The 16,144-nt window shown below is 39.6% G+C and overlaps 1 long non-coding RNA gene across 1 annotated transcript; it reads left to right on the top strand.

The window, feature by feature from the left end:
• The first annotated feature begins 1,157 nt into the window (after positions 1–1,157).
• Positions 1,158–15,936, top strand: LOC131832434 (uncharacterized). The gene is made up of 5 exons (XR_009354046.1): positions 1,158–1,255; positions 3,074–3,215; positions 4,063–7,359; positions 15,370–15,543; positions 15,812–15,936. It is a non-coding gene; the product is annotated as an uncharacterized LOC131832434 (long non-coding RNA).
• The last annotated feature ends 208 nt before the right edge of the window (positions 15,937–16,144 follow it).

The following is a 16,144-nucleotide window of genomic DNA, read 5'->3' as shown; positions in this document are numbered from 1 at the left end:
GAAGTGGAGAGCTAGTCCTACTAGACACCAAAACATAAAGCAATAAGAATTAAAATTTCCTGGTGCTGGTGTAAGGATTGTATTGACAAATCTCTCAATGGAAAAAATACCCTGTAAATGGGTTCTTGCATGCATAAAATACATATTAAATGTATCTTGATATTTGCATCACAAATCAACTGGGAAGGAAATATCAGTTCATAAATTGTAATGGTTTGAATAGCTAGCAACTGAGAGAAAAATCAGCTCATATCTTCATCTCACATTATAAATAAAAAATTAAAACTTGGAATATGTAAGGGAATGAAAAAGAAAAATCAAGATTTAGATGAGCTAAAATAAAATAGAACTAAATATTTTTCAAGCCTCTGGGAAAATATGAATTTCTAAGCCTGAGAACAGTAGATGAAATAAAAATTTGACAACATAAAAGCAAATATAATTTTGAAAGTTAAAATAAAAAAGGCAAACTGCAAACTTGAAAACGTAATCACAAATGAGTAATAACTTCAAAGAGTTAGGATAAAGAGATATAAAAATTACCAGATTCTAATAGATAAATCAGCAAAGGACATGTGCAGAACATTAATAAAAGAGCTACAACACCTAACCTTAAATACAAAATTTCCCCAGCAGTTGTGATTTTACAAAGCGATGAACAAAACAAACATATGTCCTTTTTCACCTATTAAACTGGTAAAATGAAAAAGGGATGGTACTCATTAATGTAAAGAGAACAGAAAAGTGTATATATGTTTTATGAGTGCATACTGACATTTCACATGGACAAAAACTTTTAGGAAGTAATAAATTTGATTTACTTAAAACAAGATCTCATGCCCTTTTATCCGGGATCCCTATACAAAAGATATAGAAAAAGCCATATGCACTAGGACAGCCACAGAATATTAATCATGATTATTAAAGTTTGGAAACAACCTAATTGTGAAAACATCAGGAGTTGTTTCAGTAAAGTAGAGAACTTGGCAATGGTAGTTTGAGCAAAAATATTAAATGAATAAAATATACCTATAGTGGAATATTACTCTGCAAGAAAAAGATTATGTAAATCAAATGACCGTGCAGTCCACTTATTGGTTGTTTCTTTCTTCTTCTTTTTTTCCCTCCCTACTGTGCCCAGCATGGTTATGAATCTCCTGTAGCAATATTCCTTTCCTTTGGAGAATCCTTCCAAATCTTGTGTGATCCTGGTGGAAAGGTATGTCATAGCAGCCAACCTCATCTCTGCCAAGGGGTAAGTATCTGATGCAGGTTGGACCAGTGACAATGTAGCATTCCCCTGTATATGGTAACTGATCAAAGAAAAGATACGTTTTTCTTGCCTGGCCAATTTGAGTCTTCTCCCAGATTGTTTCAAATTGAAGATAGACAGAAACTGTCTTCCATTTGGAGAACCTTGGGCTACTGGCAGCTGTACCCCCTGTTGGTTGGGTTCAAGAGTTGCAGAGGAGAGGGTGGGAAGCAGAATTAGTGAGAGAGAAAAGTAAGATGTAAGGACAACCTCTGGACCCCCAAGTATAGCCCCACCTAAACTTCCAGTAGTTCCCACCATGCATGAGCATTCCTGACAAATATTTTGGAATAGTTAAGCTGATTTGAGTCGGGATTTGGTCCTTAAGCATTTGTGTCCGCACTTATGCAGAAATAATTTCTGTATAACATCTTTGGTGACTGGAGTACTCTTAAGAATGTAGATCAGACATGTCGCTGCTCTGTGTAAAATCTTACAATAGCTTCACATGCCTCTTAGACCAGGAAGTAATCTCTTTACCAAGTTTTCTGAGGTCCCACAGGATCTCTTTCCCTTTCTTATACATGCACGCACACACACACACACACACCCTCCTTTTCTTCCCCCAACTCATCTTCATCCATGTTCCTCTTGCTCATTTACTCTATGAACATTGACCACTTTTCTGTTCCTCCAAGTTCATTCCAGTCCTGTTTCTTTGTCCTCGTTACCTCATGTGCGAGAAGCCTCTGGCTCAGACAATCACAAGGCTGATTCTTTCTTGCTGATCAGGTTCTATCTCAAATGACATTTTCATGAAACCTTTCCTGACTACTCATTCTACAGCTAGCTGTCTCCTTTATTTAGGATTTAGGATGAACCCTTACATGCATACTGAGATTGCAACTAGGGAACAATAAGCACATGAGAAAATATATCAGATTTGTAACATGAGGGTCATGGGGATTGATTATGTCTGATTTCTTTCACTTTTTTTTTTCCCCTCAATTTTCTGTAGTATATATGTTGTTTGAGTAATTAAGACACAGGTAGAAAGAAGCCATATCCTCTCCACAACCCATCAGCTTCCTAGAATCTTTATGAATAATTTCAATTACCCTAGTCTTGATTTTCAGAAACTATGATGACAGGTTTTGCTAACAGCTAGCCTCAGAAAATCTCTCAGTTCAAAAGAGAAAGAAATTAAAAGGAGCATTGGGCATGACAGTGCTCCTAATCATAAAAGATACATTTGCATCGTAAAAGCAAAATAGAACCGTGATGGGTTTTCTATACATACACACAAGTTCACGTCAAGACACATCAAAGATCAGATATAATAGTAAGAGTTGTTAGAATCATTTGCCCCATGCCATAGCCAAGTACATAATGAAAAGGGCCTCTTATTTATTAGCTGTATCATTGGAGTAGTTAATTGAGAATCCATAGGCAAAGGCCTTAGGAACTCTACAATTTTTATTTTTAAAGTGGTATTGGGTACCTGGATGGCTCAGCCTTTAAGCGTCTGCCTTCTTCTCAGGTCATGATCCCGGAGTCCTGGGATTGAGCCCCGAATTGGGCTCTCTACTCAGTGGGAAGCCTGCTTCTCCCTCTCATACTCCCCCTGCTGTGTTCTCTCACTGTTTCTCTCTTCGTCAAAAACTAAATTAAAAAAAAAATAATAACGTGGTATTTACAGTTTTTAAGACTTTAACCCTCCATGAAAGTATTCCCAAAGTCTAAGGTAATCACATCTCTTTCTCAGTCTCCACAATGACCTTCTCCTTAAAATCACATTTTTTTTTTTTTTTTTTTTTTTAGATTTTATTTGTCAGACAGCGAGAGAGAGGAAGAGCACAAGCAGAAGGAGTCACAGGCAGAGGGAGAAGCAGACTCCCTGCTGAGCAGGGAACCCAATGTAGGACTCAGTCCCAGGACCCTGAGATCATGAACTGAGCTGAAGGTAGAGACCTGACTGAGCCACCGAGGTGTCCCTGAAATCACATTTCTTTTTGTTCCCAGTGCTCTTCTGGCTCTTTGGTACACATGGACCTTGGGGATTCTGCCTTTCTAGAGATCCCACAATCATTCTCGCTGGTTTTTTTTTTTTTTTTTTTCATTCTCGCTGGTTTATTTGAGAGTCTCATCTGTTGGTTTCAACTATCCAGTCTCAAAGTGATGGATAACTTCATTCCCTGTTCCTACGAATAGTTACAGAGTGCCTCTATATAGTAGCTCCTGGATGGAAACAAGGCATTCTTCTCTTCTTAAAATTTACACTGTACTGGGAAAAACAAGTGAGCAAAAACAAACAAACAGAAAAATACAAAATTGATTAGTCTTTAGAGAGGAAATAAATAATATTTTACTCCTAAGATGGTCAGGAAAGGCCCCCTGGAAGGGTAAGGTGAGCTCGGAAGCATGAAGAGGAATTTACCTGGGGCAGAAAAAAGCAAGTTTATTTAAAGGTGAAGGTGGTTGGGACGTCGTGAGCAAGGGGCTAAATGGCATGAAATAAGATGAGCGTGTTTAGAAGATGCCACATCAAGCATGGCCTTATAGGTTGGCTTTTATTTAAAATGCAATTTAAAACAGTTGGGAGGTTTTAATCTGTGAAGAGACCTATCCAATTTACTTTTATTCTTGCTTTATTCTTCTCCTTTGTTTAGTGGTTTTCAAAATAATGAGTGAGTTTCTCAGTGCCAAAACTATATAAACTTTGCAATTGATATTGATATTCCTAAAATAACTGACTGAGGATTTTTGTTTGTGTATTTGTTTCTTTAAGATTTTATTTATTTATTTAACAGAGCGAGATCACAAGTAGGCAGAGAGAGAGGAGGAAGCAGTCTCCCTGCCAAGCAGAGAGCCCAATGCGGAACTTGATCCCAGGACCCTGAGATTATGACCTGAGCTGAAGGCAGAGGCTTACCCCACTGAGCCACCCAGGAACCCATGGCTAAGGTTTTGATTGGGATTGTGTTGACTCTATCGATAGGCTGGGAAGAACTGACATGTTGACAATATTGAGGCTACCTGTCCATGAACAGGAAACATCTCTTCATTTATTTCGATCTTTGATTTCTTTCATCAGGGTTTTATAGTTGTATATATCTAGAACGTGAACATAGTTTGTTAGATTTATACTTCAGTATTTCTTTTGGTGCTAATGTAGATGGCATTGTGTTTTGATTTCTGATTCGCTGCTGACATATAAGAAAGCAATTGGCTATCATATATTAACTTGTGTCCTAACATCCTGTTATCATCACGAATTAGTTCTAGGATTTTTATAAAAATTATTCTTTGGGATTTTCAATATAGATAATGACTTAGTATCTTTCAAAGCTTTTACATATGTGTGTATAATGATATGAATTCGTGGATCTAAATGCCTTAATCTGGGTCAATCTCTTGCGATTATTATTTTTATCAATATATAATTATCTCATACTGGGTCAGTGGAAGTCTCTGCAGGCTGATTCCTCAGTCCTTCCGACAGGCCACTAGTAGTCTTGGATTGCTTCACTGTTCTCTGGTATGGTAAGATGTTCCAGGTTAGTCTTTCACATTTCTTGCGCCAGACCTGTAATCAGTTTACCCTTCAAGGAGACCTGACTGACTGGTAGTCCAGATGGACGACCACACCGTCTTTTAGTCTATTTCTCAAATTCCACTCAGCTTGCCTTTATTCCGTTCTCCATATAAAAGTAAGGATGATTTTAAAATCACACCCAGAACTGTAACTCCCAAATACTATTTCCCAGTAAAACGTCCTCTGGAGAAAAGACAGACTCGAGAACAGCTTTCCAGTTTGGGGTGAAGACTGGTGGGGGGCTATCAATATCAGAATAATGAACCTTCTGAGGAAGATCTGAAGTGGGATATTAAATCCCTGCTTCAGAATGTCAGAGGTCTAAATTTCAAAGATATAGTATAAACAATGTTTCCGCAACCCTCATGCCCTTAGTAACTGTTTACATTACTTTGTATATACTTTTCCAGTCCTTGTTGACTAAGTCTACAGTTTAAAAGTTGCAAGCAATGTATTCATTCTGCTTTCTCGCCTGCATCTTTCCATGTAGATAATCACTTGAAAAAATATTTAATCATGCTAACTTACACAAATTGACTTACTTTCTTATTTTGGGTACGTTGCTTCTGATTTTTTTTTTATTATTGTGTGTCAGTTAAGACTTTGGTTATAAGCAACAAAAAAGTGATTCAAATTACTTTAAGTTAAAAGGATAATTTATTACAAAGACAGAGGGGCGTGTCACAGAGTCAAAGGGTAGAAATGCAGTTTGGGCGTCTGGAAGGAGCCAGAAAGTTGACAGTCCATTCTTTGTTTATCTCTGTTTTTCTTGGTGAATCTGCTTCATTCTTCTTTCCTTTACCCTGATTAGAGTTACCTCATAGTTTATTGTGTCACTCTGACCACATACAGAGATTAACCTGCAATTTTCCCATCCCAGTTCCACATCCTGGTGTGCATTAGATCCAGCCCTGGTTGAGTTGGAGACCATAGGGGGATTGCCCATTACAAACATGGATGCCAGGGCCCCATCTCTGGGGAACAGAGCGGGGAAGAGGCTCCTACAGAAGAGGGGCTAGCTCACGGGCTGGTCTGACCCCTAAAAGACATCACTACAATTTGAATAGCACCGCTATGAACAAGTTTGTGGAAGTTACTTTTGTTCTTTGTCCTTGGAGTATGTTCTTCAGAGGAGAATTAGTGGGTCTCAGAGTAGGAACAGTTCATGACTTATCCTTAGACAATGTGAACTGGGCCACGCTGACGACAGGAGAGGAAATAGGGGTGTTAGGAAATACTGGTCTGGCAACTCTCAAGAGACTCTTCCTTATCTCCGTGATATGCCTTTTAAGTCATTGCCTGTTCCACCCTCAGAAAGCACTAGACTGAACACACTCTCTTCACATTCCTTCGGCTTTTTGTCTTTTGTCCCTTCAGGAGTATTTTTTGAGCAGAAGCTATGAGAGGACAATAAAATCCAATGCTCCTGGAGTAACATCACATTCTTAAAGGGAGTTACGAACTTGCAAATTAATTTCTTCTCACAAGTAAATACCCCACATTCTTTCTCCTTTCTCTTGGTTCCCTTTTCCAATCCCTTTCACATTTTTCTGGCCCTTGCCACCCTCGTCTCCTTTCTCCCCTCAGACTGAAGATCTGAACCATGTCCCTCCAGCATGAAGTGCTGAAAAAAACCCCACAACCTAAGAGATTAGTTGCTCAAGTAAATGATCACTTTCAAGGATACTGACTACCTGAGTACTTTACATTTGCCACATTTGAAACAAAGTTACATTATTCTTTTTTAGGTGAGGCCAGAATTTTAATGTATCTTTGGATTCCTTAATTCACAAAGTTGTGAACCACATAGGCAGGAAGCCGGGGGCGGGGAGGTGGATAGGCTAGAGAGAACCAGGACAGAGGATGTCCCAGGTCAACACTGTTCTGGTTGATCGGCAAAAACCACATACAGGAGGGAAGGGAGTGAGGTCAGCCAGTAAGATGGGAGGCAAGTCACTGACCTGGAGGCAATGATGAAGTGTGGCCCGGAGCAGGGAAGCTAGCTATAGAAACTAAAGGTTCTGGTGGGCAAGAAGGCAAGATAAACTTGGAGCCCAAGCAACCAGATAGAGGGTCCAAGGCATGGACAAAAAAAACAAAAAACAAAAAAACAAAAAACCATGTCCAGCTCTAGGGGATACCCAGAGATGTTTGTCTCTATACATCAGCATTGAGAGAAGTATTTGCCATATGTTTTCAAAACATTTTAATTCCCCCAAATTGCCTTTTTTCTTCATTTTATTGCAATGTTTCCGTATTGCTTATTTAAAATGGTACCATTCACAATGGTGCTGTCAGAACAAGTCTCTTGGTTCTAAGTCAGAAGTATCATCCTCTGTCTTATTTTTAAGTGCAAGTGACAAATGTTGGCACTGCCTGGCAGGTGTGTTCTCGTCCACAGTAAGATGGCACTTTGCAGATGTCACTGGCTGGGACAGCCCACGCAAGGGGCGTGACCGCTGGAGGATCCCTCTGTTCCTAAAGGAGTTCTTCCATAGGTACAATGGGACAGGTAGGAGCCCTTTCCTGTATCACTCATCGTTTGACATACTTCCACATAATTTTGAGGGTTTAAAGGGAATGGCAGCTGGTTTCTGAGTTTGCAGAGAAAAGCGCTAAAAGTAAATAAATAGTTGGGAAATTGTCTTGGAGTTCATGGAGTGAAAAAGGCACTAATGTGTAATAGAGGAGCTTTTACCTGTTCTGGGAACATTCTACCTGTGTGTTAGAGAGATGGTTGGCTATTGTTTTTGGTTTTGTTTTGGTTTGGTTTGGTTTGTTTTTTTTGTTTTTAATTAAAGAACAGCAAAAATCTCTCTCTAGTAGTTTTTGAGAGAATGCTGTGGGCAAGTTACACAATGGGGGGGCAGGCATATGAGCACCATTAAGCGGCTGTCTGTTAGGGAACATTTAATTTAAAATAAGATAAGCACCCGTTGTACTGTAAAACAAATATTTTTGCAACATTTCCATCCCTGCCTCCTTACCCTGCTGTTTTTAGACTTTGCTAGAATGTAGGATGGAAAAACAATGTGAGGCTCGCATAGAATATGGCTTGATCCCATTCATCAGTATGGAGGGAAGTATTTGGCATGTGTTTTCAATACATTATAATTCTCCCAAATTGCCTCTTTTCTTCACTCTATTGTAATTTCCCCTATGTTGCCTTATTTAAAATTGTACAATTCATAAAAGATTAATGCTTGCTCCAATGAATATGCTCAAATTTCTCATTTGACACAGAATTACATGTGCTTCTGTCTTTGTTAGTAACTAACCCCCTTTGGGTACTTAATTCTTAATAAATATTAAGTGATGTATTTGCTTTTATGTTCTTGGCTAGAAATTACATGACCATGCATATTCTCAGATTGTGCACCTTTTGGGATAACGTGCTTTTGTGTAATGAATCAAAACAGATTTGTATTAAATGCTTCCATGAGTTCAACAGAGAGAGAAAGAGAGTCTAGGATCTTTAAGACACCAGGGAACTGTGACTTCACAATGGAATTGAGTCAAATGAAACCTCTGGGATAAACCGAGGAATGTTTTTTTAACCATTAATTCTGGAAATAAAAGGAGAATTTTTTTAAAAAAGGGGTATCTCAAAAGAGATATTATTAATTATAACAATTATTTCAACCATTCCAGGTTATGTATGATAAATGAATCCATCAAAATGAACATAATGGACTCTGATTTAACTAGATTGGACCACAGTTTTTCAAAGCAGTAAACTCCAACTCGTATTTAGTAAGATTTTTTTTTACTATGCTGCTGACCTACTTTCAGACGTAGACTCACAAATCCCAGGCCCCTTAGGAGATTAGGAAGAAAAGTTACTTGCTTATATTCTGCAATTTACTACACCAATTTATGGTCCTTCAAGTCTGGGCAGGGGATGGGCTGTTCTTGTTTTATAGAAGAACCTTTTTGTCCTTTGTTGGGGATGTTTCCAGCAATTTAACAATCGACTCTAATAGAATCTTATGAATAAAACTAATGAAAACATGAAGAAATGAACTCTGGAGACCAAACATACAGTAGCTTATTGTTCACTCTCTGGAGAATAGAAATACCTTCTCTAACAAGGTACAATGGTGCAAACAGGAACTAACACTCAAGTTTCAAGGAATAAGGCATTCAGGGTCAGGAGAGGGCCAATATTGCTGACCTTAATCTGGTCAGTAAAAATAAACTCCATAAAGGAGTACAAGCTCAGGTAAATGATTCAGCTTTGGGCTGTGTTCAGATGATTATTAAAATTGTTCTAAGAGAGAAACAAATTATAAAGTCTAGTTCTTTGTCCTTTGACTCATCTCCACATTTTTTTGACGGGGCTATATATAATATGTAGTGTTTTCTCATTCACTAAGGCCAATCCTTTTTTGCCTACTCACTTGGATTCTGGGGAGTATAGGGGAAACATGAAAAAGAAGAATTGGTGCTATTGAAATGCCTAGATTTTTTTTTTCAAGGTTTTATTTATTTATTTGAGAGAAAGAGAGAAAGAGAGCATGAGCTCAGAGCCTGATGCAGGGCTCCATCTCACAACCCTGAGATCATGTCCTGAGCAGAAACCAAGAAATGCTTAACCGGATGAGCCACCTAGGTGCCCCCTTAGATGGTTTTTAATCACCAAATTCTTATATCAAGCCTTTTATTGGAATTACAGTCACAGACTGGGAAATCACTTCAATTCTTTGGGTCTCAGTGTCCTCATCTATAAAATAGAGGGGCATATGTGATCAGTGTTTACTTAAGTGTGTGACCCCCCCATGCCACTCAGAGTGCATGAAATGATTTTAGATGAAAAAATTATCTAAATACTTTAAGGCATGAACTTATTTTACTAGACTTTCAAACCTGTGATGTTCATGAATATTACTGCTTGGAAGTAAAGTAAGTATTATGTGTTTGTTTGTTTGTTTGTTTGTTTTTAAAGAGAGTTGACCTAAAGAAAAATATTAAGTAATTGATAGAGGAATATGACAAAATAGTGACGTGTCATATTTGCATGGGCCTCATCTAGAATATGCTAGCCTGGATATAACCCCTGAGCTATGTTTTAGCTCTAAGTCTGAACTGTCTAATTTTCAAGCCTTTGTTCCAAATCTCACTCACGTCAACCGTAATAGGGAAGCCAACATTACATAAAACAGAGGTTAAACAACAAAACTGGAAAGGAGGAAAACCAAAGTGCTTGAATAATCTTACGCTTGATCCTTGCACGAGAATTAAAACTGGACGCATTTCCTTTGTTCTTGCCATAGAGTTTGAACTTACCTGCCTCAGCTGTTTCATGTGACACTTTCATAAAAGCTTTTTTTTTTTTTAAAATTTTTTATTTTATTTATTTGACAGACAGAGATCACAAGTAGGCAGAGAGGCAGGCAGAGAGAGAGGAGGAAGCAGGCTCTCCGCCTAGCAGAGAGCCCAACGCGGGGCTCGATCCCAGGACCCCAGGATCATGACCTGAGCCGAAGGCAAACTCTTCAACCCACTGAGCCACCCAGGCGCCCCTCATAAAAGCTTTTAAAAAAGACCCCCATCTTGAATTATAAATTCTGTAAATCTGCCCCACATGTTTATATTGTGATCAACACCGGTGTCCTAAAAGGGTTGCAAATTCTGTTTTGGTTGTCCTTTCACTGCTGGTTGGACCAGAAAGATCATAACATACATACTAACTTCATTTACTGAGTGCCCAGACACGGCCTTGCACTTTATAAACTTTGTCTTATGTAATCCTCACAACAACCCTACAAAAGAGGTATTATTTTCCCTATTTTCAGGGTAAGAGACTGTAGTTCTTTGGGATTCCTAACTTGTTAACTATCTTACCCAAGAGCTCACAGCAAGTCTGTGGTGAGCATTTAAAAAAAAAAAAAATGCTACTCACGTCTGTCCCCTTTCTAAGCACATGTTTTTTCCACGACATGGAAGTTTTAAGTGAGAGTTTGAAAGAAACATTTCTTTGTCTCTACATGTGAAATAAAGAGCCCTTTGGCTTTGACTGAGAAAAGCTTTCGGAAGAACTCAAATTCCCTCGATCGGACACCTCGGCGGGAGTTGCAGTGACAGGGTGGGTCATCTGAAAGAAATCAGTGGTTTGTCCTGGAGATCTGCCATCTCTCTTGACAGCTTATACCTCATCCTGGGGTCCCTGGATTGCGTCTTCCTCCGCCTCCACAGAGAACCACCCGCCCCTCACCAGGGTGAAAGCAGGCCTCTTCCATTACTGCTTTACTAGTCTTTCTTCCATGGCAGTTTATATGTCTGGGTCCCCAGCTCAGAGCCTGTTCTCTGACTCCCTCTCTACCAACTTAACTCAGCAAAAAGGGACCGCACAGTTTGCCAAACGGGTACATCCCCCACCCCCACCCAGTCAACCTTTCCTCCCTGTTTATCATCAAGGAGTCCTCTCTAGAATGTTCTAAGGACTCAAAGGAAGACCAGCTATTCATTCCTCTTGCCTTGAGAATTCTCTCTGCCATCCAAAATCGATGTGGGAAGATCTGAAGTTAGAAATTATATCTGCAAATAAAATGAGCAACCTCTTGATCCTTCCCCTCAAAAAGTTTTCATATAAATTAATTTTTTAACCACCATGAAAGAAGTATCTTATTAAGTGGGAGAAATAAAACTCAAAACATTGACAGTATTTGGAAAGCAGTCTTAGTAAAAGCACAAAGGACAGAAGAAAGCTCCCTCTAAGCATACCTTGTTTAAGACAATGGCCTCAGTTACAGACAGCTGACAGGCACCCAGAGCAGTCACTCAAGGGCAAAGAGCCCAGCAAGGAAAATAGGGATGTAAGCCCTTGGTTTAATCCCACTCCCAATTTTCTCTGTTATCAGCAACTTTCTCACTCAAAGGTCAACTCCTAAATGAGGCCGTGTCATCAGGGGATCTCTCCACAGCTAGGCCAACCCACCTCTTAATTTTAATAAAGGAGATTGCCATTTTGCAGGTTAAAAAATGACCAAATAGCACCGATTCCAACCTATGTATTTCCTTCCCAACAATGGAAGGTAATACCCTTGCCTTGTACTTGGTCTCTGTTTCATTCATTCAAGGAACAACTCTTCTAGATTGAACCTTTGCAGGCCAGCCCCCTATTCAGACACCATCTTTAGTGCAGATGGATCCCTGGGCTTTAGCTTGGGTTGGAGCTCTGCTCTGCAACCGACATCCCTGCCCAATTTGCTTGGGAGAAGGTTGTAACTTTATAGGACCATATCCTAAGAAAAGTCAGGGACAGGGTATTCCTCAGGAAATTCCCACTACTGAACAGGCTCTGGGCTCCAGAGGCCTTTTGGTGCACACATACACTCCCAAACACAGACAACCTCATCCCTGCTATGGACAATGCACATGGACATTGTCTATTATCTCATTTAAAAATGCCCGTGGGTACCCACTAAATTTATTTTGTGACCCAAGAAGGGGTCATAACTTACTGTTTGAAAGTAAGTCATAAGTTACTGTTTGAAAAATACTTCTTAGAGGTCTTCTGGATAAAGTCTTTGAATACAATAAAAACTAACAAATAACCCCTTCCCCTGGAAACTTGCTTTCGGGGTGCCATGACTAGTCCTTCTAGCCCTGCTTCAATCCTTTTGTCACTCTGGCTCAGGGTTTCCTCATTGAGGGGACTCGACAACTGATTTGGGAATCTTGCCCTTGCCTTCCTTATGTGCCTCCTTAGGTCCACCCCCGGCTTCCTGTCCAGAGTTTCTTGCCCTTTCAAAATGTAGGCATCGCCATGATATGAAGTTGTAGCTTCAAGGTTTCATCAGTTTGCTATGTTCGTGACTCCATGTTTTAATCCAATCTTGCAAATTTGAAATGTATTTGACACAGTTTATCTTCACAGAGAGTGCCACACACGAACAAGTGAATCCAAGTACTAACATCATAGCTATTGATTAAGAAAGACATTGAGATTGAAAAATGGCAAAATTATACTTCTCAAGTATTTTTTTTCAATGTCTGTTCTATTTTCCAATAGTTAAAAAAAAAGTCAGAATTTTCTTCTTCGTAGCTTTTCTTATAGATTGTAATATTTATTTGTGGTTATGTGGTCAATCACAATCTCCTCTCCACTAGATCCAAGTTCCATGAGATCAGAAACTCATTTGATCACTCCCCGGCACCTAGCACAAATGCTCAGGATGTAGTAGGTTTCAGTAACAATTTGCTGAGTGACTAAATGAATGTGTCCTTTGAGAAGACTTCAGCAAGATTGCTTTTTCCACAAAGGCTTTGACCTTTCTCTTGTGTCTTATAAACTAGAATACTGAATGTGGATTTGTCACTGAATCAAAAAATACATGTACAGACCTATAGGTCTGAATTATTTTTAGGGGCCCACTGGGTTATATTCCCCCCATAAAATAAACACATGAGCATCTAACCTCAATTGTACTTCCTCATGATAACAGCTGCCATCCCCCATTATACGGAAGAGGAAATTGAGGCTCAGAAAGGCTTAACCAAGGCCTCTGGATTCCATGCCATTTTGCCTTTATTCTACCTTTTAATGAAGCGTTTTGTCATCTTTTTAAAAAATGTTTTTTTTTTTTCTCATTCCTTCAGAGAATCTTTTATTCTTAATTTTTAAAAAGATTTTATTTATTTGTGAGAGAGTCAGAGAGAGAAAGAGAGAACACAGAGGGAGAGAGAGAAGAGAGAAGTAGACTCCCCGCTGAGCAGAGAGCCTGAAGCGGGGCTCCATCCCAGGACCACAAGATCATGACCTGAGTCAAAGGCAAATGCTTAACCAACTGAGCCACCCAGGTGCTCCCATCCTTCTGAGAATCTTTTGCACAAAGAGAACATTAAGAAATGTCACGGAAGAAGGCTTCTGGCTGGTTTAATCAGTTAAGTGTCTGACTCTTAATTTGGGCTCAGATCATGATCATGATCTCAGGGTCATGAGATTGAGCCCAGTGTCAGACTCACTGGGCATGGAGCCTGCCTAAGAGTCTCTCTCCCTCTTCCTCTGCCCCTCTCTCGCCACTCTTTTTCTACTCTAAAAAAAAAAAAAAAAAAAAAAAAAGTCATGGAAGAAGAATGAGCTTCACAATCACATTATTCCTAAAGAGAATGTGCAACGTCATCATTGAGCAGCTCCTTAAAGATGTTTACACACGTTTTGAACATGCCATTTAAAAAATACATCTTTTCTCAATCAAGTAAATGATCAGTCTTTCAAATTGGGTCACTACTGCCTGATCTTAGGTTATGTTCTTTCCAAGATAAATGGATGTTACAGTAACCAAGAGGAGAAGTAGCTGGTACTAAAATAAAACATTTAAAATGAAGAAGAAGAAATAATAATTTGTAGTTAAAAAACAGTATTCTAAACAGTTTTTTTTTAATTTAAGAGAGGGAGATTTGTTCATGTATAATTCTATGAAGAATTTCTACCTTGGAGCATGGAAAGAGTTCTTGGGATACATTTTAATCTGCAAGTACGCCTTTCTTCTTGCCAGTTCCCTCTATTTGAGTGGCTGGAGTGTGCAAAAGGTGATAAATGCGGCTCAGAGGAGCAGGGGCTGAGTCCTCTGATTTTTACAAAGGCAGTGGCAATTTTTATTTCTTTTCTCAGAGTTATTTGCATTTCAAAAGGACACACATCCCGGTATCGTTTTGTCTCTCCTAATTGATCATCACGGTGAGGTGCTTTAAGAATCCGGCAGGCAGCAAACACGCAGACCACCCGAAGCACTCAATAAAGGCTTAGAGAGTAAAAACTGATGTTGAGATTGACCTCAGCAATCACCAGCCTGAGAGGTTGGTGAAGATCAAGCCACATTGCTTTTGTTCCTTGCTTCTCTTGCCCAACCTCGCCTTTGACCTCGGGAACTACATCAAGATTCTGCTGGTTCACAGTGGGAAGGTGCCAAAAAATAGTACAAAAGTATTCGCTGATAACATTAAGGCAACCGCTTTCCCCCTTCCCCACCCTGCTCCCATCCTCAATTTCCGCCTCTAGTCAGTCCAGCTGGGCCCTGGACAGCAGCCAGGAAAACCATGGTGGTCCAGCCCCTCCAACCATCCGGAGAAACAAACCCACGGATTCATATTTAGGTGTACACATCAAAGTGGGAAATCATGCAGATAAACAATGCTGCTTTGATAGCCAACTCTAATCTTGTCCCAAAGCAGAAGTTAGGGAATCAGATGAAAACTAATTTTAGAGTTTCAGGGGTTGGTCATTTTGTGATACTAAAGGAGCACTGGAAACAGAAATATGCATACCGATGGGAAAGACTGGTTGGAGTTCCTCCCACACTCCCTCACTATAGGGTCTGGGGTCATTTCTTACCTGCCTGGTCTCGGAAGTTCCCGTCACCCCAAAAATGGATACCTGTCAAGCAGAAACCATGAAAACCTCAGTTCCTTTTCACGTCATGGGAAATCGATCGTTTTCCTTCTTTAGAAAAAGATAATATAGTAGCAATATAAACATCATTTTCTTTTTTTTTTAAGACTTTATTTATTTATTTGACAGATAGAGATCACAAGAAGGCAGAGAGGCAGGCAGAGAGAGAGAGGAGGAAGCAGGCTCCCTGCTGAGCAGAAAGCCCTATGTGGGGCTCGATCCCAGGACCCTGAGAGGATGACCTGAGCCGAAGGCAGAGACTTAACCCACTGAGCCACCCAGGTGCCCCTAAACATCATTTTCGTAAGTCATGTAAATATCATAACTCTAACAAAACTTCATTTTTGCATGTTACCTCCCACATGCATGGTTCAAATATGGTTGCCTTCATAGTGTACATATATTTTATGCAAGAATATTTAACAATAAATAAATCCACCCACTTGAACAAAACAAAAATAAAAACAAACCCTGTTCTTTGATTTGTTTATTGAAATATACTATATGCATTGCCAGCCATTTTATATGACAAGTTCTTCATAAGTTTTTTTTTATTTCTCTTTCTTTCTAGGAATGAAGGATCCTGCAGGACATTTTACATTTTGCTTGATGTTTGGACTTGCACTGTCAGTGGGATTTTAATTTGTAAACTAAACTTTATACACTGTTTGATTAAACAGGCATTTTAAAGCACCATGACCTTTGGGAGTACCTTTGGGTACTCTCAAGTTTCTTTATGGCTTCGGCTCCTGCCATGCTATTAAAATTCTTCCTCTGGGAATGAGGGACCACCTCCACCTTTTGAATACACTCTTCCTGCCTGCCTGTATGACCCCCCCAACCCCTTAACTCTCCTGGTACCCCTCCTACTTCTTCAGCCAATCTTCAGGCTTCTTTGCTGACT

Source organism: Mustela lutreola, chromosome 1, assembly GCF_030435805.1.
Source record: "Mustela lutreola isolate mMusLut2 chromosome 1, mMusLut2.pri, whole genome shotgun sequence".
NCBI classification, from domain to species: Eukaryota; Metazoa; Chordata; class Mammalia; order Carnivora; family Mustelidae; genus Mustela; species Mustela lutreola.
This window is presented reverse-complemented; position numbering and strand designations above follow the sequence as displayed.